This window comes from Grampus griseus (assembly GCF_964374135.1).
Source record: "Grampus griseus genome assembly, chromosome: 19".
In the NCBI taxonomy this organism is placed as follows: Eukaryota; Metazoa; Chordata; class Mammalia; order Artiodactyla; family Delphinidae; genus Grampus; species Grampus griseus.
In genome coordinates, this window is record NC_139013.1 from 47,075,684 (window position 1) to 47,100,002 (window position 24,319).

A 24,319-nucleotide genomic window follows, 5' to 3' on the forward strand; every position below is an offset into this window, starting at 1 on the left:
AGTTAATATAGGGATATTTAAAGTATGCATATATCATACAAATCTTGAGAAAAAACAGTAAATAAGATAAAATAGGAAAATGATATGGATGGATATTTTAAAGGAAATTGAAATACTGATAATTACTAAAAGATAAATTATCCAGTAATAAAAAATATATCAATTAAATACCAGGCTGCAATGAACACTCAGAATCTTTCTGCAGATTGAGTGCATTGTGAGACAGAGGGGAGGAGTGTACTTATTACCCTGGCTCCATCCTTGCCAACTCACCTGGTTTGATTGTTCCCTTCTATCGATGGCCACAGCTCCTGCCAACTGTCACTTTCTATTTAGTGATTTCCTCAGGTTTCAGACAATCACCCAGCCCTTTGCCCCTACAGAAGAGGTGGCATAGGTTTTTCATGTGGCTGGCCTCAGAGTACCATAGCTTTCTTATGTGGCTGGCCTCAAAGTACCATACCCTGTTGGTTGTCCCTAACATTTTCCCCACACCTTTGTAAAGAGCACCTCAATTACCCTACTGAGTTTACCATCAGTTTACTGTTAAGATATATCAAAATAAATGGGAAAACACCTCTTTTTTGTTACAGAATCTTGACATTATCTTAAGAAAATTATATTTTAGCCCATATTCCAGTTTGAGTTTCTTCCCAGGCTTTATGCACTTATCTGTAAAATTTTAAATGGATATTAATTTAAATATTAAATGAACAAAGATTTATTTCCCATTACATCAATTTTTAAAAATACAAACAAGAGAAAAGATGCTTTTACTATTCATTACTTAGTTTGTTTTAATTTACAATTATTAGAATTTTAATTTAATAGCATTGGTAATTCAGAAAAATTATTTCATCTTTAGAGTGAATTGAAATGAAGTAAAACTAAGCATTATTAATATGTATTTGAAAAATAACTTTTTAATGTAAAGTTGTTAATTTGTTGTCATTAACACCACCGAAACAAAGATGAACATCCACTAAGTAACTGGATTTTGCAACAATGACAGAGCACCATTAAACTAGAAATTTTGTAAAAACACTTCAATACAGTGAAGATAGCAAGAAAAATAGGAAGTCAACATATACCAATTGACGGAAATTCTCCCTGAAACAATAATCATAAATTAGAGGTAAACTGTATAATAATAGTTAACATGGAATTAAATATATTCATAAAAGCATTTAACAATATGAAAAACCACCTTTATTCATAAATTCATAAGTTAATAATAGAAATGAACAACAACAAACAAAACCCAAAAGAACAAAAATGAGATTTTAAAAAAGGATTAAAAAGGGTAAAATGGAAAGTAGAGGAAAAGGAAGACAGGAAAGGAAGGAATAGCATTCATGTTATTTCAGTTACTGAGGAATAAAACAGTGGAACGGAAATAGTGTTTAAAACTCCAAGAAAAGTTTCCACATTTTGACTCACACACATACACATGTACACTAATGTCATATATATCTGTGTAGACACATGTATTATGTGTATATACACACACAAGTGTTATATGTGTATATTCACAATGTGCATTATTTGTGTATATACACATGTACATACACATGCATATCTTCTAAAGTCAGTATTATTTAATAAGGAACAGTAGTGATATTTCCAAAAGGCAATTGTACCTACAATCTCTACACTAATCAGCACTTTAATGCAATTATTAATCAAAGTAATTGATCATAAGAACTGACTTAGAGGCATAAGAATAGATAAAACAGATAAAGAAGCTGTAAAACTATCTTTTTTTTTGCTGCTGACCTGAACGTATATCTGGAAAACTCTGAGGAATCTAAAGACTCAATTAATGGGGCTCCCCTGGTGGCACAGTGGTTAAGAATCCGCCTGCCAATGCAGGAGACATGTGTTCAAGCCCTGGTCCAGGAAGATCCCACATGCTGCCAAGCAGCTAAGCCCAAGCACCACAACTACTGAGCCTGCACTCGAGAGCCTGTGAGCCACAACTACTGAGTCTACCTGCTACAAGTACTGAAGCCCGCACACCTAGAGGCCATGCTCTGCCACAAGAGAAGCCATTGCCATGAAAAGGCCATGCACCGCAATGAAGAGCCCTGCTCGCTGCAACTAGAGAAAGCCCATGTGCAGCAACGAAGACCCAATGCAGCCAAAAATAAATATATAAAAACAAAAGAATCAGTTATGAAAAAAATTCAGTAAGGTATGACAGTATGTAAGTAACATGAAAACATTAATAGAACCAGATAGAGGACTGGTTGAGGAAAAGTTTGAAATACTTCTCAAGGACAAAATAGTAGACTCAGACAAACGGAAAAGCATCACCTGTTCTTAGGGTAACTCGATGTTACAAAGATGTTAGTACCATCCAAGTTACTTTCTAAGTTTCATCTCACTACTCACCAAAAGGAAAAATAACAGCAATTGTTTTTCATGGACTTAGATTAATGGACACTAAACTTTATATAGAAAAGGGAAATTGTAAGACTAGCAATGAAAATAATAAAAAATATATGAGGGAGATAGTCTGTATCAGATATTACTAGTAATTAGCTAAAATTCAAATAGTTTGCTGTGGTTCATGGAGAGAAAAATAGAATTCTGCCATAGAATAAAAAGTCAGGAAATAGGGGGGACCTTTAAGATGGTGGAGCAGTAAGATGTGAGATCACCTTCTTGCCCACAAATACAACAAAAATACATCTACATGTGGAACAACTCCTACAGAACACCTACAGAATGCTGGCAGAAGACCTCAGAATTCCCAAGGCAAGAGAATCCCTTCGAACCTGGCCATGGGGCTGACAGGGTCTTGGTGCTCTGGCCGGATGTCAGGCCTGAGCCTCTGAGGTGGGAGAACCGAGTTCAGAATATTGGTCAGAGACCTTCAGGCCGCATGTAATATTAAACAGCAAAAGCTCTCCCAGAGATCTCCATCTCAACGCTAAGACCAAGCTCCACTCAACGACCAGCAAGCTACAGTGCTGGACACCTTATACCAAACAACTAGCAAGACAGGAACACATACCCACCCATTAGCAGAGAGGCTGCCTAAAATCATAATAAGTTCACACACACCCCAAAACAGAGTACCAGACGCGGTCCTGCCCACCAGAAAGGAAAGATCCAGCCTCTTCCATCAGAACATAGGCACCAATCCCCTCCACCAGGAAGCCTACACTACCCACTGAACCAACCTTACCCACTGGCGGCGGACACCAAAAACAACAGGAATTACGAACTGCAGCCTGCGAAAAGGAGACCTCAAACACAGTAAGTCAAGCAAAATGAGAAGACAGAGAAATAAACAGCAGATAAAGGAGCAAGGTAAAAAACCACCAGACCAAACAAATGAAGAGGAAATAAGCATTCTACCTGAAAAACAATTCAGCGTATTGACAGTAAAAATGATCCAAAATCTTGGAAATAGAATGAATAAAATACAAGGAGTGTTTAGCAAGGACCTAGAAGAACTAAAGAGCAAACAAACAGTGATGAACAACACAATAAATGAAAGTAAAAATTCTCTAGATGGACTCAGCGGCAGAATAACTGAGGGAGAAGAACGGACAAATGACCTTGAAGATAAAATAGTGGAAATAACTACTGCAGAACAGAATAAAGAAAAAAAAAAAGGAAAGAATTGAGGACAATCTCAGAGACCTCTAGGACAACATTAAACACAGCAACATTCAAATTATAGGGGTCCCAGAAGAAGAAGAGAAAAAGAAAGGGACTGAGAAAATATTTGAGGAGGTTATACTTGAAAACTTCCCTAATATGGGAAAGGAAATAGTCAAGTCCAGGAAGCACAGAGAGTCCCATACAGGATAAAACCAAGGAGAAACACGCCAAGACACATATTAATCAAACTATCAAAAATTAAATACAAAGAAAACATATTAAAAGCAGCAAGGGAAAAACAACAAATAACACATAAGGGAATCCCCATAAGGTTAACAGCTGACCTTTCAGCAGAAACTCTGCAAGCCAGAAAGGAGTGGCATGACATATTTAAAGTGATGAAAGGGAAAACCCTACAACCAAGATCACTCTACCCAGCAAGGATCTCATTCAGATTCAATGGAGAAATTAAAAACTTTACACAGACTAGCAAAAGCTAAGAGAATTCAGCACCACCAAACCAGCTTTACAACACATGCTAAAGGAACTTCTCTATGCAGGAAACACAAGACAAGGAAAAGACCTACAATAACAAACCCAAAACAATTAAGAAAACGGTAACAGGAGCATACATATTGATAATTACCTTAAATGTAAATGGATTAAATGCTCCAAACAAAAGACGTAGACTGGCTGAATGGATACAAAAACAAGACCTGTACATATACTGTCTACAAGAGACCCACTCAGACCTAGGGACACATACAGACTGAAAGTGAGGGGAAGGAAAAAGATATTCCATGGAAATGGAAATGAACAGAAAGCTAGATTAGCAATTCTCATATCAGACATAATAGACTTTAAAATAAAGACTATTACAAGAGACAACGACGGACAGTACATAACGATCAAGGAATCAATCCAAGAAGATATAATAATTGTGAATATTTATGCACCCAACAAATGAGCACCTCAATACATAAGGCAAATGCTAACAGCCATAAAAGGGGAAATTGACAGTAACACATTCACAGTAGGGGACTTTAACAGCCCACCTTCACCAATGGACAGATCATCCAAAATGAAAATAAATAAGGAAACACAAGCTTTAAATGATACATTAAACAAAATGGACTTAATTGATATTTATAGGACATTCCATCCAAAAACAACAGAATACACTTTCTTCTCAGGTGCTCATGGAACATTCTCGAGGATAGATCATATCTTGGGTCACAAATCAAGCCATGGTAAATTAAAAAAATTGAAATCATATTAAATACCTTTTCTGACCACAATGCTTTGAGACTTCATATCAATTACAGGGGGAAAAAAATCTGTAAAAAATTAAAACACATGGAGGCTAAACAATACACAATAAATAAGACATCACTAAAGAAATCTGAGGAAGGCAAAAAATACCTAGAAACAAATGAAAATAAAAACACGACAACCCAAAACCTATGTGATGCAGCAAAAGCAGTTCGAAGAAGGAAGTTTGTAGAAATACAATCCTACCTCAATAAACAAGAAACATCGCAAATAAACAACCAAACCTTACACCTAAAGAAATTAGACAAAGAAGAACAAAAAATCTGAAAAGTTAGCAGAAGAAAAGAAATCATAAAGATCAGATCAGAAATAAAGGAAGAAGAAATGAAGGAAACAATAGCAAAGATCAATAAAACTAAAAGCTGGTTCTTTGAGAAGATAAACACAACTGATAAGCCATTAGCCAGAATCATCAAGAAAGAAAGGGAGAAGACTGAAATCAATAGAATTAGAAATGAAAAAGGAGAAGTAAGAACTGACACTGCAGAAATACAAAGGATCCTGAGAGATTACTACAAGCAACTATATGCCAGTAAAATGGACAACCTGGAAGAAATGGACAAATTCTTAGAAATGCACAACATTCCGAGACTGAACTAAGAAGAAATAGAAAATATAAACAGACCAATCACAAGCACTGAAATTGAGACTGTGATTAAAAATATTCCAACAAACAAAAGCCCAGGACCAGATGGCTTCACAGGCGAATTCTATCAAACATTAAGAGAAGAGCTAACACCTATCCTTCTCAAACTCTTCCAAAATATAGCAGAGGAAGGAACACTCCCAAACTCATTCTACGAGGGCACCAACACCTTGATACCAAAACCAGACAAAGATGTCACAAAAAAGGAAACTACAGGCCAATATCACTGATGAACATAGATGCTAAAATCCTCAACAAAATACTAGCTAACAGAATCCAACAGCACATTAAAAGGATCATACACCATGATCAAGTGGGGTTTATCCCAGGAATGCAAGGATTCTTCAATATACACATAACAGTCAATGTGATACACCATATTAACAAATAGACGCATCAAAATCATAGATCATCTCAATGGACGCAGAAAAAGCTTTTGACAAAATTCAACATGCATTTATGATAAAAACGCTTGAGCAAGTAGCCATTGAGGGAGCCTACCTCAACATATAAAGTGCATATATGACAAACCCAAGCCAACGTTGTTTCAACGGTGAAAAACTGAAAGCATTTCCTCTGAGATGAGGAACAAGACAAGGTTGCCCACTCTCACCACTATTATTCAACATAGTTTTGTAAGTTATAGCCACAGCAATCGGAGAAGAAAAAGAAATAAAAGGAATCCAAATCTGAAAAGAAGTACAACAGTCACTGTTTGCAGATGACATGATACTACACATAGAGAATCCTAAAGATGCTACCTGAAAACTACCAGAGCTAATCAATGAATTTGGTACCGTAGCAGGATACAAAATTAATGCATAGAGGTCTCTTGCATTCCTATACACTGATGATAGAAAATCTGAAAGAGAAATTAAGGAAACACTCCCATTTACCACTGCAACAAAAAGAATAAAACACCTTGGAATAAACCTACCTAAGGAGATAAAAGACCTGTATGCAGAAAACTATAAGATACTGATGAAAGAAATTGAAGATGATACAAACAGATGGAGAGATATACTATGTTCTTTGATTAGAAGAATCAACCCTGTGAAAATGACTATACTAGCCAAAGCAATCTACAGATTCAATGCAATCCCTGTCAAACTACCAATGGCATTTTCCACAGAACTAGAACAAAAAGTTTCACAATTTGTATGGAAACACAAAAGACCCCGAATACCCAAAGCAATCTTGAGTAAGAAAAACAGAGCTGGAGGAATCAGGCTTCCGGACTTCAGACTACTACAAAGCTACAGTAATCAAGACAGTGTGGTACTGGCACAAAAACAGAAATATAGATCAATGGAACAGGATAGAAAGCCCAGAGATAAACCCGTGCACATATGGTCACCTTATTTTTGATAAAGGGAGCAAGAATATACAATGGACAAAAGACAGCTTCTTCAATAAGTGGTGCTGGGAAACCTGGACAGCTACATGTAAAAGAATGAAATTAGAACACTCCCTAACACCATACACAAAAATAAACTCAAAATGGATTAAAGACCTAAATGTAAGGCCAGACACCATCAAACTGTTAGAGGAAAACATAGGCAGAACACTCTATGATATACATCACAACAAGTTCCTTTTTGACCCACCTCCTAGAGAAATGGAAATAAAAACAAAAATAAACAAATGGGACCTAATGAAACTTAAAAGCTTTTGCACAGCAAAGGAAACCATAAACAAGACGAAAAGACAACCCTCAGAATGGGAGAAAATATTTGCCAACGAAGCAACTGCCAAAGGATTAATCTCCAAAATATACAAGCAGCTCATGCAGCTCAATATCAAAAAAACAAACAACTCAATCCAAAAATGGGCAGAAGACCTAAATAGACATTTCTCCAAAGAAGATATACAGACTGCCAGGAAACACATGAAAGGATGCTCAACATCACTAATCATTAGAGAAATGCAAATCAAAACTACAATGAGGTATCACCTCACACCGATCAGAATGGACATCATCAAAAAATGTACAAAGAATAAATGCTGGAGAGGGTGTGGAGAAAAGGGAACCCTCTTGCACTGTTGGTGGGAATGTAAATTGATACAGCCGCTATGGAGAACAGTACGGAGGTTCCTTATAAAACCAAAAATAGAACTACCATACAACCCAGCAATCCCACTACTGGGCATATACCCTGAGAGAACCATAATTCAAAAAGAGTCAGGTACTACAATTTCATTGCAGCTCTATTTACAATAGCCAGGACATGGAAGCAACCTAAGTGTCCATTGACAGATGAATGGATAAAGAATATGGGCACATATATACAATGGAATATTACTCAGCCATAAAAAGAAACGACATTGAGTTATTTGTAGTTAGGGGGATGGACCTAGAGACTATCATACAGAGTGAAGTAAGTCAGAAAGAAAAAAACAAATACAATATGCTAACACATATATATGGAATCTAAAAAAAAGAACATGGTTCTGAAGAACCTATGGGCAGTACAAGAATAAAGATGCAGATGTAGGGAATGGACTTGAGGCCACTGGGAGGTGGAAGGGTAAGCTGGGATGAAGTGAGAGTGTAGCATGGACATATATACACTACCAAATGTAAAATAGATAGCTAGTGGGAAGCAGCCACATAGCACAGGGAGATCAGCTCAGTGCTCTGTGACCAACTAGAAGGGTGGGATAGGGAGGGTGCGAGGGAGACGCAAGATGGGGTATATACGGGATATATGTGTTTGTATAGCTGATTCACTGTTAATACAACAGAAACTAACACACCATTGTAAAGCAATTATACTCCAATGAAGATGTTAAGAAAAAAACTTAAAATAATAAAAAAATTTAAAAAGTCATGAAATAGACCCAAATACATATGGAAATTTAGTATATGAAAAAAGTGACAGATGGACTTTATGATATACAGTGCTTTAAAACAAGAAGAAAATTACAAACAGATATAATTAATTCCATATTAAAGAGGAATGCATTATTCTCCAAAAATATGAACCAGAAGAGCATAAGGAATAAATTGTAATTTCGCATGAAATATAAGTTGGAACAAAATAGCACAAAGAAAAGAATGATACTTTTTGTTAATGAATATTATGGGAGGTCAAGAAGTAAACATTGGTATGTCACATTATAGACACTATAATATATACACACAAATGCGTTAAGTTCAAGCATTTATAAAGAAGAGAGAAGAAAATATTCTTTCTTACTGTAGAATGCTTTGTAATAAATGTAGCAAGAGTAATAGTGTTTAAAAAAAGTTACCAGGTTGCAGCCATCATAGTTACAATTTATTCAGGAAATTATGTTCAGTTGAGGCTAAATCTAGTGGGTGAAAGTTAGATGAGAAACAGGATATTTACCTGGTTTCAAAATCTCTCCACAAATAGCTCATTCAGTTACAAAGAGAATAAAATGCTAATTTTACAACAGGTGAGAAATCTGATAGACATCACCCTAATCAAGTGCTCGCGGTTACCACCATAATTGTAGAGAAAAACTAACATTATATGCTTCATGCTCTGTTGCACTCAGCAGGACAGCATCATTTCTTTGGTATCCCAAAGAACGAACCCATGTTGAGGGACATTATACAAAACAACTGGCCTTAATTCCTCCAAAAATTACAATACCATGAGTCACAAAAAGGCTGAGGAGTGTTTAAGGTTACAGGTGAATAAAGAATTATGATAAATAAAAGCAGTATGTGATCCTGAATTGAATGATGGGTTAGAAATTTTCTAAAGATCAGTGTTGTAACAAACTGTGAAATCAGAACATGGACTGCATATTAATCAGTAGTATGTATTCAACATTAAATTTCATGATTTTTGTAATTTTCTGTCATTATGTAAGAAAATATCCCTGCTCTTAGAATATAACCTTGAAATGTATACAGGAAAAGGAGCATGAGTGTGCAAACTCTCAAATGGTTTGGGTAAAAAATCACACGTGTTTGTTATGTTGTGCACATAGGTCCATATTCAGAGACAGAGAAGAGGAAGAGAAATAGAGATGGAGAGACTGATAAAGAAATGTGGCAAATATTAACAATTAGGGAATCTGGCTGTTGGGTATGCAGGGGGGCTACATAAAATTCAGGGCACCAAGTTAAATTGGAATTTCAAACAAAGAAAAAATGTTTTTTAGTATAAATATGTTCCAAATATTGCAGTGACACAACTATTCTAAATAAATTCTTTGTTGTTTATCTGAAACTCATGTTTGAGTGTTTTTTTCTTAATTGGTGAATTCCAATAGCTCTACCTACTACTATTAATTTAGAAGACGGTTTCACTTTGTAAATATGAAACATATAGCTGATATGATAAACAATCTGTGTGATATTATTACAGATAATCTGGTGTTTGAAATTATTTCAAAATAAAAAGTTATAGTGATCTGCGCTCTTACATTTCTAATTCCTGTGAACTAATTTATATATGTGATAGAGGGTGGGGGGCAGATATGAAGTAGGCAAAGTTTTTGAGGCTTCCCTATAATAAGAATAGTTATTACAAATCATAGTTCCTTACAAATAAACCCTGTTAGGTAATAATTACTGCATATGTTATACTGAGGGTCAATAAGTCTAATTAATTTCTCCAAGGTATTGCAATTTAGTAATAGGATCACTATAGTAAATTGTCGAAAGTAATCTCATCAATGCAATAAATCAAATATCAAAGATAATTTCCACAAATTGATTTTTTCACTCATCCGTCCATCAATATAATCCACAGATAGCTGTTAAAATCTTTTTATATTAGGAACCGTGTCAATTAATCTATTTCATATATATATATATATATATATATATATTAGGTCCCTGGGTTCTTTCTTTTTTTTAAACCTCTTTATTGGAGTATAATTGCTTTACAATGGTGTGTTAGTTTCTGCTTCATAACAAAGTAAATCAGTTATACATATACATATATTCCCATATCTCTTCCCTCTCGCATCTCCCTCCCTCCCACCCTCCCTATCCCACCCCTCTAGGTGGTCACAAAGCACCCAGCTGATCTCCCTGTGCTATGCGACTGCTTCCCAATGGCTATCTATTTTACGTTTGGTAGTATATGTATGTCCATGCCACTCTCTCACTTTGTCACAGCTTACCCTTCCCCCTCCCCATATCCTCAAATCCATTCTCTAGTAGGTCTGTGTCTTTATTCCCGTCTTACCCCTAGGTTCTTCTTGACATTTTTTCCCTTAGATTCCATATGTATGTGTTAGCATACGGTATTTGTTTTTCTCTTTCTGACTTACTTCACTCTGTATGACAGATTCTAGGTTCATCCACCTCAGTACAAATAACTCAATTTCATTTCTTTTTATAGCTGAGTAATATTCCATTGTATATATGTGACACATCTTCTTTATCCATTCATCTGTTGATGGACACTTAGGTTGCTTCCATCTCCAGGCTATTGTAAATAGAGCTGCAATGAACATTTTGGTACATGACTCTTTTTGAATTATGTTTTTCTCAGGGTATATGCCCAGTAGTGAGATTGCAGGTCGTATGGTAGTTCTATTTTTAGTTTTTTAAGGAACCTCCATACTGTTCTCCATAGTGGCTGTATCAATTTACATTCCCACCAACAGTGCAATAGTGTTCCTTTTCTCCACACCCTCTCCAGCATTTATTGTTTCTAGATTTTTTGATGATGGCCATTCTGACCGGTGTGAGATGATATCTCAATGTAGTTTAGATTTGCATTTCTCTAACGATTAATGATGTTGAGCATTCTTTCGTGTGTTTGTTGGCAGTCTGTATATCTTCTTTGGAGAAATGTCTATTTAGGTCTTCTGCCCATTTTTGGATTGGGTTGTTTGTTTTTTTGTTATTGAGCTGCATGAGCTGCTTGTAAATTTTGGAGATTAATCCTTTGTCAGTAGCTTCGTTTGCAAATATTTTCTCCCATTCTGAGGGTTGTCTTTTCGTCTTGTTTATGGTTTCATTTGCTGTGCAAAGGCTTTTAATTTTCCTTAGGTCCCATTTGTTTATTTTTGCTTTAATTTCCATTTCTCTAGGAGGTGGGTCAAAAAGGATCTTGCTGTGATTTATGTCATAGAGTGTTCTGCCTATGTTTTCCTCTAACAGTTTGATGGTGTCTGGCCTTACATTTAGGTCTTTAATCCATTTTGAGTTTATTTTTGTGTATGGTGTTAGGGAGTGTTCTAATCTCATACTTTTACATGTAGCTGTCCAGTTTTCCCAGCACCACTTATTGAAGAGACTGTCTTTTGTCCATTCTATATTCTAGCTCCCTTTATCAAAGATAAGGTGACCATATGTGCGTGGGTTTATCTCTGGGCTTTCTATCCTGTTCCATTGATCTATATTTCTGTTTTTGTGCCAGTACCATACTGTCTTGATTACTGTAGCTTTGTAGTATAGTCTGAAGTCAGGGAGCCTGATTCCTCCAGCTCCATTTTTCTTTCTCAAGATTGCTTTGGCTATTCGGGGTCTTTTGTGTTTCCATACAAATTGTGAAATTTTTTGTTCTAGTTCTGTGAAAAATACCAGTGGCAGTTTGATAGGGATTGCATTCAATCTGTGGATTGCTTTGGGTAGTAGATTCATTTTCACAATGTTGAGTCTTCCAAACCAAGAACATGGTATATCTCTCCATATATCTGTATCATCTTTAATTTCTTTCATCAGTGTCTTATAATTTTCTGCATACAGGTCTTTTGTCTCCTTAGGTAGGTTTATTCCTAGATATTTTATTCTTTTTGTTGGTGTGGTAAATGGGAGTGTTTTCTTAATTTCACTTTGAGATTTTTCATCATTAGTATATAGGAATGCCAGAGATTTCTGTGCATTAATTTTGTATTCTGCTACTCTACCAAATTCATTGAATAGCTCTAGTAGTTTTCTGTTAGCATCTTTGGGATTCTCTCTGTGTAGTATCATGTCATCTGCAAACAGTGACAGCTTTACTTCTTCTTTACTGATTTGGATTCTTTTATTTCTTTTTCTTCTCTGATTGCTGTTGCTAAAACTTGCAAAACTGTGTTGAATACTAGTGGTGAGAGTGAGCAACCTTGTCTTGTTCCTGATCTTAGTGGAAATGGTTTCAGTCTTTCACCATTGAGGACGACGTTCGCTGTGGGTTTGTCATATATGGCCTTTGTTATGTTGAGGAAATTTCCCTCTATGCCTACTTTCTGGAGGCTTTTAATCATAAATTGGTGTTGAATTTTGTTGAAAGCCTTCTCTGCATCTATTGAGATGATCATATCGTTTTCCTCCTTCAATTTGTTAAAATGGTGTGTCATGTTGATTGATTTGCGTATATTGAAGAATCCTTGCATTCCTGAAATAAACCCCACTTGAACCTTGTATATGATCCTTTTAATGTGCTGTTGGATTCTGTTAGCTAGTATTTTGTTGAGGATGTTTGCATCTATGTTCAACAGGGATATTGGCCTGTAGTTTTCTTTCTTTGTGACGTCATTGTCTGTTCTGGTATCAGGGTGATGGTGGCCTCGTAGAATGAGTTTTGGAGTGTTCCTCCCTCTGCTGTATTTTGGAAGAGTTTGAGAAGGATAGGTGTTAGCTCTTCTCTAAATTTTGATAGAATTCGCCTGTGAAGCCATCTGGTCCTGGGCTTTTGTTTGTTGGAATATTTTTAATCACAGTCTCAATTTCAGTGCTTGTGATTGGTCTGTTTATATTTTCTATTTCTTCCTGATTCAGTCTCGGCAGGTTGTGCATTTCTAAGAATTTGTCCATTTCTTCGAGGTTGTCCATTTTACTGGCGTATAGTTGCTTGTAGTAATCTCTCAGGATCTTTTGTATTTCTGCAGTGTCAGTTGTTACTTCTCCTTTTTCATTTTTAATTCTATTCATTTGTGTGTTCTCCTTTTTTTCTTGATGAGTCTGGCTAATGGTTTATCAATTTTGTTTATCTTCTCAAAGAACCAGCTTTTAGTTTTATTGATCTTTGCTATCGTTTACTTCATTTCTTTTTCATTTATTTCTGATCTCATTTTATGATTTCTTTCCTTCTGGTAACTTTACGGATTTTTTGTTCTTCTTTCTCTAATTGCTTTAGGTGCAAGGTTAGGTTGTTTATTTGAGATGTTTCCTGTTTCTTAAGGTAGGATTGTATTGCTATAAACTTCCCTCTTAGAACCTCTTTAGCTGCGTTCCAAAGGTTTTGGATCATTGTGTCTCCATTGTCATTTGTTTCTAGGTATTTTTTGATTTCCTCTTTGATTTCTTCAGTGATCACTTCGTTATTAAGTAGTGTATTGTTTAGCCTCCATGTGTTTGTATTTTTTACAGATCTTTTCCTGTAATTGATATCTAGTCTCATAGCATTGTGGTCAGAAAAGATACTTGATACAATTTCAATTTTCTTAAATTTACCAAGGCTTGAGTTTTGACTCAAGATATGATCTATCCTGGAGAATGTTCCATGAGCACTTGAGAAGAAAGTATATTCTGTTATTTTTGGATGGAATGTCCTGTAAATATCAATTAAGTCCATATTGTTTAATGTATCATTTAAAGCTTGTGTTTCCTTATTTATTTTCATTTTGGATGATCTGTCCATGGGTGAAAGTGGGGTGTTAAAGTCCCCTACTATGAATGTTTTACTGTGTATTTTCCTGTTTATGGCTGTTAGTATTTGCTTTATGTATCGAGGTGCTACTATGTTGGGTGCATAAATATTTACAATTGTTATATCTTCTTCTTGGATCAATCCCTTGATCATTATGTAGTGTCCTTCTTTGTCTCTTCTAATAGTCTTTATTTTAAAGCCTATTTTGTCTGATACGAGAATTGCTACTCCAGCTTTCTTTTGATTTCCATTTGCATGGAATATGTTTTTCCATCCCATCACTTTCAGTCTGTATGTGTCCCTAAGTCTGAAATGGGTCTGTTGTAGACAGCATATATATGGGTCTTGTTTTTGTATCCATTCAGCCAGTCTGTGTCTTTTGGTGGGAGCATTTAATCCATTTACACTTAAGGTTGTTATCAATATGTATGTTCCTATTCCCATTTTCTTAATTGTTTTGGGTTTGTTATTGTAAGTCTTTTCCTTCTTTTGCGTTTCTTGCCTAGAGAAGTTTCTTTAGCATTTGTTGTAAAGCTGGTTTGGTGGTGCTGAACTCTCTCAGCTTTTGCTTGTCTGTAAAATTTTAATTTCTCCATCAAATCTGAATGAGATCCTTGCTGGGTAGAGTAATCTTGTTTGTAGGTTTTTCTCCTTCATCACTTTAAATATGTCCTGCCACTCCCTTCTGGCTTGCAGAGTTTCTGCTGAAAGATCAGCTGTTAACCTTATGGGGACTCCCTTGTGTGTTATTTGTTGTTTTTCTCTTGCTGCTTTTAATATGTTTTCTTTGTATTTAATTTTTGATAGTTTGATTAATATGTGTCTTGGTGTGGTTCTCCTTGAATTTATCCCATATGGGACTCTGTGCTTCCTGGACTTGATTAACTATTTCCTTTCCCATATTAGGGAAGTTTTCAACTATAATGTCTTCAAATATTTTCTGAGTCACTTTCTTTTTCTCTTCCTCTTCTGGGACCTATAATTCGAATATTGGTGCATTTAATGTTGTCCCAGAGGTCTCTGAGACTGTCCTCAGTTCTTTCATTCTTTTTCCTTTATTCTGCTCTGCAGTAGTTATTTCCACTATTTTATCTTCCAGGTCACTTATCCGTTCTTCTGCCTCAGTTTTTCTGCTATTGATTCCTTCTAGAGTATTTTTAATTTCATTTATTGTGATGTTCATCGTTGCTTGTTTCCTCTTTAGTTCTTCTAGGTTCTTGTTAAATGTTTCTTGCATTTTGTCTATTCTATTTCCAAGATTTTGGATCGTCTTTACTATCATTATTCTCAATTCTTTTTCAGGTAGACTGCCTATTTCCTCTTCATTTGTTAGGTCTGGTGGGTTTTACCTTGGTCCTTCATGTGCTGTGTGTTTTTCTTTCTTTTCATTTTGCTTATCTTACTGTGTTTGGGGTCTCCTTTTTGCAGGCTGCTGGTTTGTAGTTCCCGTTGTTTTTGGTGTCTGTCCCCAGTGGCTAAGGTTGGTTCAGTGGGTTGTGTAGGCTTCCTGGTGGAGGGGACTAGTGCCTGTGTTCTGGTGGATGAGGCTGGATCTTGTCTTTCTGGTGGGCAGGTCCACATCTGGTGGTGTGTTTTGGGGTGTCTGTGGCCTTATTATGATTTTAGGCAGCCTCTCTGCTAATGGGTGGGGTTGTGTTCCTGTTTTGCTAGTTGTTTGGCATAGGGTGTCCAGCACTGTAGCTTGCTGGTCGTTGAGTGGAGCTGGGTCTTGGCGTTGAGATGGAGATCTTTGGGAAATTTTTGCCATTTGATATTATGTGGAGCTGGGAGGTCTCTTGTGGACCAGTGTCCTGAACTTGGCTCTCCCACCTCAGAGGCACAGCACTGACTCCTGGCTGGAGCACCAAGAGCCTTTCATCTGCACGGCTCAGAATAAAAGGGAGAAAAAGTAGAAAAAAAGAAAGAAAGAAGGAGGATAACATATAATAAAATAAAGTAAGATAAAATAAAAGAACGTTATTAAAGTAAAAAATAATTATTAAGAAAAAATGTTTTTCTAAAAGTAAAAAAACCAAACAAACAAAAAAAATGGATGGACAGAACCCTAGGACAAATGTTGAAAGCAAAGCTATACAGACAGAATCTCATACAGAAGCATATGCATACACGCTCACAAAAAGAGGAAAAGGGGAAAATATAATGTCTTGCTCTCAAAGCCCACCTCCTCAGTTTGGGATGATTCGTTGTCTATTCAGGTATTCCACAGATGCAGGGTACATCAAGTTGATTGTGGAGATTTAATCCGCTGCTCCTGAGGCTGCTGGGAGAGATTTCCCTTTCTCTTCATTGTTCGCACCGCTCCCGGGGTTCAGCTTTGGATTTGGCCCTGCCTCTGCGTGTAGGTCACCTGGGGGCATCTGTTCTTTGCTTAGACAGGACTGGGTTAAAGTAGAAGCTGATTAGGGGCTCTGGCTCACTCAGGCCGGGGGGAGGGAGGGGTATGGAATGCGGGGCGTGCCTGCGGCGGCAGAGGCTGGCGTGACGTTGCACCTGTGTGAGGCACACCATGCATTCTCCCGGGGAAGTTGTCCCTGGATCACGGGACCCTGGCAGTGCCGGGCTGCACAGTCTCCCGGGAGGGGAGGTGTGGAGCGTGACTTGTGCTCGCACACAGGCTTCTTGGTAGCGGCAGCAGCAGCCTTAGCGTCTCATACCCGTCTCTGGGGTCCACGCTGTTAGCCGCGGCTCGTGCCCGTCTCTGCAGCTCCTTTAAGCAGCGCTGTTAATCCCCTCTCCTCGCGCACCAGGAAACAAAGAGGGAAGAAAAAGTCTCTTGCCTCTTAGGCAGGTCCAACCTTTTTCCTGGACTCCCTCCCGGCTAGCTGTGGTGCACTAGCCCCTTCAGGCTGTGTTCAGGCAGCAAACCCCAGTCCTCTCCCTGGGATCTAAGCTCTGAAGCCCGAGCGTCAGCTCCCAGGCCCCGCCCACCCCGGTGGGTGAGCAGACAAGCCTCTCGGGCTGGTGAGTGCTGGTCGGCACCGATCCTCTGTGCATGAATCTCTTTGCTTTGCCCTCTGCACCCCTGTGGCTGCGCTCTCCTCCGCGGACCCGAAGCTTTCCCCCTCAGCCACCCGCAGTCTCCGCCCGCAAAGGGGCTTCCTAGTGTGTGGAAACCTTTCCTCCTTCATGGCTCCCTCACACTGGTGCAGGTCCCGTCCCTATCCTTTTGTCTCTGTTTATTCTTGTTTCTTTTGCCCTACCCAGGTACATGGGGAGTTTCTTGCCTTTCGGGAGGTCTGAGGTCTTCTGCCAGAGTTTCGTGGGTGTTCTGTAGGAGCAGTTCCACATGTAGATGTATTTCTGATGTACTGTTGGGAGGAAGGTAATCTCCGCGTCTTACTCTTCCGCCATCTTTCCGGCCCCCAATCAATTACATATTAAAGCTCTCTTTCAGGTTAAGCAGAGTGAGTTTCTGAATCAGTAACTATAATAATTAATTAAGAGACTTTTCCACCTAAATTCATTGGAGTAAGATTCATAAACTCTATATCAACAGAATAGAAATCAAGCAAAATTATCAAATAAAAATTTTCAGAAATACTCATCATGTTTGTTAATATTAAATAAAATTTTAATAAAATGAATATGAAGAATTTATTTATGTAGTCTATATTTAAGTATGATTAATATGGATATCTTATTCTTCATAAAATTATGTTAAATAATCATTCTGTTCCCAGAGACTGTATTGCCTCCTGCTTCAGTCCCTAAATGCTCATTTGTAACTCTAAAAGTCAGACATTTGCCTGTGGTGAGAAAGCCAAACTGCTAATTACTGCTATTAATTTGGATGGTGACTTTGCCTCTGTGAAAGTGAAATATTGGCAGATGTGATAAACAATGCATTTTGAACTTAAAAAAATCAACAAATACATAACTACTTTTTACATTTTTACTTTAACTATGCCAACATATCAAAATGTCTATATACATTTGTAAGCAAGTAAAACTTTCTCAATGTCTCCTTTTAAAAATATATTTATGTATTATATATATATTTATATAGACCTTTTACATATATATTTTATTATATATATCATGTATTTATATATATATAATATATATTTATATATTTTTAAATATTTATATATATATATTTGCTCTCCTATAGGGTAATGTAGTAACTTACTTTCGAAGTTATCTTCAAAGGTTTAAAAAGTGGATATATTTCACCTCCTTTTAAAAATTCAGTTACACTTCAATTTTAAAATTAAGAATTAACTGAGGAAAATCAGACTCCACTAAAATTTGTTTTTAGAGAGAACTTGGCAGACATAATGTAAGGTGGGTCTTCGTAACCCCTCCTCCCAGTATTCCTGTCTCAGTGCTCCCCTCCCCTTGAGTGTGAGTAGGACCTGTGTCTCACCTCTAAGCAAGAGAATATGACAAAGGTGAGATACCACATAGGATGCCCCTCTCATGCTTACGTTATATTCCGTGAGACCGTCTTGCTAGCACACTTGCTCTAGAGACTCCCCTTGCTGTTTGCTGAAGGAAGCCACCATATGATGAAGTTCACAAGGCAAAAATCTCTGGGCAGTCTCTGAGGACTGGGGGTGCCTCTAGGAACTGTAGGCAGCTTCTAGGAGAAGGCAACCTCCAGCCCACAGATTGTAAGAAGTCCACGTCTTCAGTTCTACACACACAAGGAAATTGATTCTGCCTATAATCTGAGTGAGAATGCAAGTAGATTCTTTTTCATCTTAGCTTCCAGATGAGGGTGCATCCCAGGCTATACCTTGATTTTTGCCTTGTGAAACCCTAAATGGCAGAGGTCCCAGCTAAGCTTACCCACACACACTGTGAGATTATAAGTGTGAGTCTGTGTATGTGTATGTTTAACTACTAATTTTGTGGTACTTTGTTACGTAGCAGTAGACAACTGATAGAGATAACTTTCTTTCATTTTCTTTCCTTTTTTTTTTAAGCATCTTTATTGGAGTATAATTGCTTTACAATGGTGTGTTACTTTCTGCTTTATAACAAAGTGAATCAGCTATACATAAACGTATATCCCCATATCTCCTCCCTCTTGTGTCTCCCTCCCACCCTCCCTATCCCACCCCTCTAGGTGGTCACAGAGCACCCAGCTGATCTCCCTGTACTATGCGGCTGCTTCCCACTAGCTATCTATTTTACATTTGGTACTATATATAAGTACATGCCACACTCTCACTTCGTCCCAGCTTACCCTTCTGCCTCCCCATGTCCTCAAGTCCATTCTGTACGTCTGCATCTTAATTCCTGTCCTGCCCCTAGGTTCTTCAGAACCTTTTTTTTTTTTTAGAGTCCATATATATATGTTAGCTTACGGTATTTGTTTTTCTCCTTCTGACTTACTTCACTCTGTATGACAGAATCTAGGTCCATCCACCTCACTACAAATAACTCAGTTTCGTTTCTTTTTATGGCTGAGTAATATTCCATTGTATATATGTGCCACATCTTCTTTATCCATTCATCTGTCGATGGACACTTAGGCTGCTTCCATGTCCTGGCTATTGTATATAGAGCTGCAGTGAACATTGTGGTACATGACTCTTTTTGAATTATGGTTTTCTCAGGGTATATGCCCAGTAGTGGGATGGCTTGGTCATATGGTAGTTCTATTTTTAGTTTTTTAAGGAACCTCCATGCAGTTCTCCATAGTGGCTGTATCAATTTACATTCCCACCAACAGTGCAAGAGGGCTCCCTTTTCCCCACACCCTCTCCAGCATTTATTGTTCGTTTTTTTTTTTTTTTTTTTCGGTATGCGGGCCTCTCACTGTTGTGACCTCTCCCCTTGCGGAGCACAGGCTCCAGACGTGCAGGCTCAGCGGCCATGGCTCACAGGCCCAGCCGCTCCACGGTATGTGGGATCTTCCCAGACTGGGGCACGAACTGGTGTCCCCTGCATCGGCAGGCGGACTCTAAACCACTGTGCCACCACGAAGCCCGTTTGTAGATTTTTTGATGATGCCCATTCTGACTGGTGTAAGGTGATACCTGATTGTAGTTTTTTTCTTGTTTTATATTTTTATTTTATTTTTGTTTTGGTATGTGGGCCTCTCAACGTTGTGGCCTCTCCAGTTGTGGAGCACAGGCTCTGGACGCGCAGGCTCAGCGGCCATGGATCATGGGCCCAGCTGCTCCACAGCATGTGGGATCTTCCCCGACTGGGGCACGAACCCATGTCCCCTGCATTGGCAGGCGGACTCTCAACCACTGCACCACCAGAGAAGCCCCTGATGGTAGTTTTGATTTGCATTTCTCTAATGATCAGTGATGTTGAGTTTTCTTTCGTGTGTTTGTTGGCAATCTGTAAATCTTATTTAGAGAAATGTCTGTTTAGGTCTTCTGCCCATTTTTGATTGGGTTGTTTGTTTTTTTGATATTGAGTTGCATAAGCTGTTGTAAATTTTGGAGATTAATCCTTTGTCAGTTGCTTCATTTGTAAATATATTGTACCATTCTGAGGTTTGTCTTTTCGTCTTGTTTATGGTTTCATTTGCTGTGCAAAAGCTTTTAAGTTTCACTAGGTCCCATTTGTTTATTCTTGTTTTAATTTCCACTTCTCTAGGAGGTGGGTCAAAAGGATCTTGCTGTGATTTATGTCATAGAGTGTTCTGCCTATGTTTTCCTCTAAGCGTTTGATAGTGTCTGGCCTTTCATTTCGGTCTATAATCCATGTTGAGTTTATTTTTGTGTATGGTGTTAGGGAGTGTTCTAATTTCATTCTCTTACATGCAGCTGTCCAGTTTTCCCAGCACCACTTATTGAAGAAGCTGTCTTTTGTCCATTGTATATTCTTGCCTCCTTTATCAAAAGTGAGGTGACCATATGTGTGTGGGTTTATCTCTGGGCTTTCTATCCTGTTTCGTTGATCTATATTTCTGTTTTTGTGCCAGTACCACACTGTCTTGATTACTGTAGCTTTGTGATATACTCTGAAATCTGGTAGTGTGATTCCTCCAGCTCCGTTTTTCTTTCTCAAGATTGCTTTGGCTATTCGGGGTCTTTTGTGTTTCCATACAAATTGTGAATTTTTTTGTTCTAGTTCTGTGAAACATGCCAGTGGTAGTTTGATAGGGATTGCATTGAATCTGTAGATTGTTTTCTGTAGTATGTCATTTTCACAGTGTTGATTCTTCCAATCCAAGGACATGGTATATGTCTCCATCTATCTGTATCATTAATTTCTTTCATCAGTGTCTTATAGTTTTTGGCATACAGGTCTTTTGTCTCCTTAGGTAGGTTTATCCTAGGTATTTTATTCTTTTTGTTGCAGTGGTAAATGGGAGTGTTTCCTTAATTTCTCTTTCAGACTTTCCATCATTAGTGTATAGGAATGCCAGAGATTTCTGTGCATTAATTTTGTATCCTGCTACTTTACCAAATTCATTGATTAGCTCTAGTAGTTTTCTGGTAGCATCTTTAGGGTTCTCTATGTATAGTATTATGTCATCTACAAGCAGTGACAGCTTTACGTCTTCTTTTTTGATTTGGTTTCCTTTTATTTGTTTCTTCTCTGAATGCTGTGGCTAAAACTTCCAAAACTGTGTTGAATAATAGTGGTGAGAGTGGGCAACCTTGTCTTGTTCCTGATCTTAGTGGAAATAGTTTCAGTTTTTCACCATTGAGAAGGATATTGGCTGTGGGTTTGTCATATATGGCCTTTATTATGTTGAGGTAAGTTCCCTCTATGCCTATTTTCTGTAGGGTTTTTGTCATAAAGGGGGGTAAAATTTTGTCAGAAGCTTTCTCTGCATCTATTAAGATGATCATATGGTTTTTCTCCTTCAATTTGTTAATATGGTGTATCACATTGATTGATTTGCATATATTGAAGAATCCTTGCATTCCTGGGATAAACCCCACTTGATCATGGTGTATGATCCTTTTAATGTACTGTTAGATTCTGGTTGCTAGTATTTTGTTGAAGATTTTTGCATCTGTGTTCATCAGTGATATTGGCCTCTAGTTTTCTTTCTTTGTGACATCTTTGTCTGGTATGGTCTCAGGGTGATTGTGGCCTCGTAGAAGGTGTTTGGGAGTGTTCCTCCTTCTGCTGTGTTTTGGAAGAGTTTGAGAAGGACAGGTGTTAGCTCTTCTCTAAATGTTTGATAGAATTCGCCTGTGAAGCCATCTGGTCCTGGGCTTTTGTTTGTTGGAGGCTTTTTAATCACAGTCTCAGTTTCACTGCTTGTGATTGGTCTGTTTATATTTTCTATTTCTGCCTGGTTCAGTCTCGGAAGGTTGTGCTTTGCTAAGAATTTGTCCATTTCTTCCAGGTTGTCCATTTTATTGGCATATAGTTACTTGTAGTAATCTCTCAGGATCCTTTGTATTTCTGCAGTGTCAGTTGTTATTTCTCCTTTTTTATATCTAATTCTATTGATTTGAGTCTTCTCCCTTTTTTTCTTGATGAGTCTAGCTAATGGTTTATCAATTTTGTTTATCTTCTCAAAGAACCAACTTTTAGTTTTATTGATCTTTGCTATTGTTTACTTCATTTCTTTTTCATTTATTTCTGATTTGATCTTTATGATTTCTTTCCTTCTGCTAACTTTTGGGGTTTTTTTTTTCTTCTTTCTCTAATTGCCTTACGTGTAAGATTAGGTTGTTTATTTGAGATGTTTCTTGTTTATTGAGGTAGGATTGTATTGCTATAAACTTCGCTCTTAGAACTGCTTTTGCTGCATCCCATAGGTTTTGGGTCATCGTGTTTTCATTGTCATTTGTTTCTAGGTATTTTTTGATTTCCTCTTTGATTTCTTCAGTGATCTCTTGGTTATTAAGTAGTGTTTTGTTTAGCCTCCATGTGAATGTATTTTTTACAGATTTTTTCCTCTAATTGATATCTAGTCTCATAGCGTGTGGTCAGGAAAGATGCTTTATACAATTTCAGTTTTCTTTAATTTACCAATGTTTGATTGGGAGAATATTCCATGAGCACTTGAGAAGAAAGTGGATTCTGTTGTTTTTGGATGGAATATCCTATAAATATCAAATAAGTCCATCTAGTTTAATGTGTCATTTAAAGCTGTGTTTCTTTATTTCTTTTCATTTTGGGTGATCTGTCCATTGGTGAAAGTGGGGTGTTACAGTCCCCTACTATGGTTGTGTTACTGTCGATTTCCCTTTTTATGGCTGTTAGCATTTGCCTTATATATTGAGGTGAACCTGTGTTGAGTGCATAAATATTTACAATTGTTATATCTTCTTCTTGGATTGATCCCTTGATCGTTATGTAGTGTCTTTCTTTATCTCTTGTAATAGTCTTTATTTTAAAATCTATTTTGTCTGATATGGGAATTGCTACTCCAGCTTTCTTTTGATTCCCATTTCCATGGAATATCTTTTTCCTTCTCCTCACTTTCAGTCTGTATGTGTCCCTAGGTCTGACTTGGGCCTCTTGTAGACAGCATATATATGGGTCTTGTGTTTGTATCCATTCAGCCAGGCTCTTTCTCTTGTTTGGAGCATTTAATCCATTTACACCTAAGGTAATTATCGATATGTATGTTCCTATTACCATTTCCTTGATTGTTTTGGGTTTGTTATTGTAGGTCTTTTCCTTCTCATGTGTTTCCTGCCTAGAGAAGTTCCTTTAGCATGTGTTGTAAAGCTGATTTGGTAGTGCTGAATTCTGTTAGCTTTTGCTCGTCTGTAAAAGTTTTAATTTCTCCATCAAATCTGAATGAGATCCTTGCTGGGTAGAGTAATCTTGGTTGTAGGTTTTTCCCTTTCATCACTTTAAATATGTCCTGCCACTCCCTTCTGGCTTGCAGAGTTTCTGCTGAAAGATCAGCTGTTAACCCTATGGGGATACCCTTGTATGTTATTTGTTGTTTTTCCCTTGCTGCTTTTAATATTTTTTTCTTTGTATTTAATTTTTGATAGTTTGGTTAGTATGTGTCTTGGCCTGTTTCTCCTTGGATTTATCCTGAATATGACTCTCTGCACTTCCTGGTCTTGATTGACTGTGTCCTTTCCCATATTGCAGAAGTTTTCAACTATAATCTCTTCTAATATTTTCTCCGTCCCTTTCTTTTTCTCTTCTTCTGGGACCCCTATAATTCAAATGTTGGTGTGTTTAATGTTGACCCAGAGGTCTCTGAGACTCTCCTCAATTCTTTTCATTCTTCTTATTC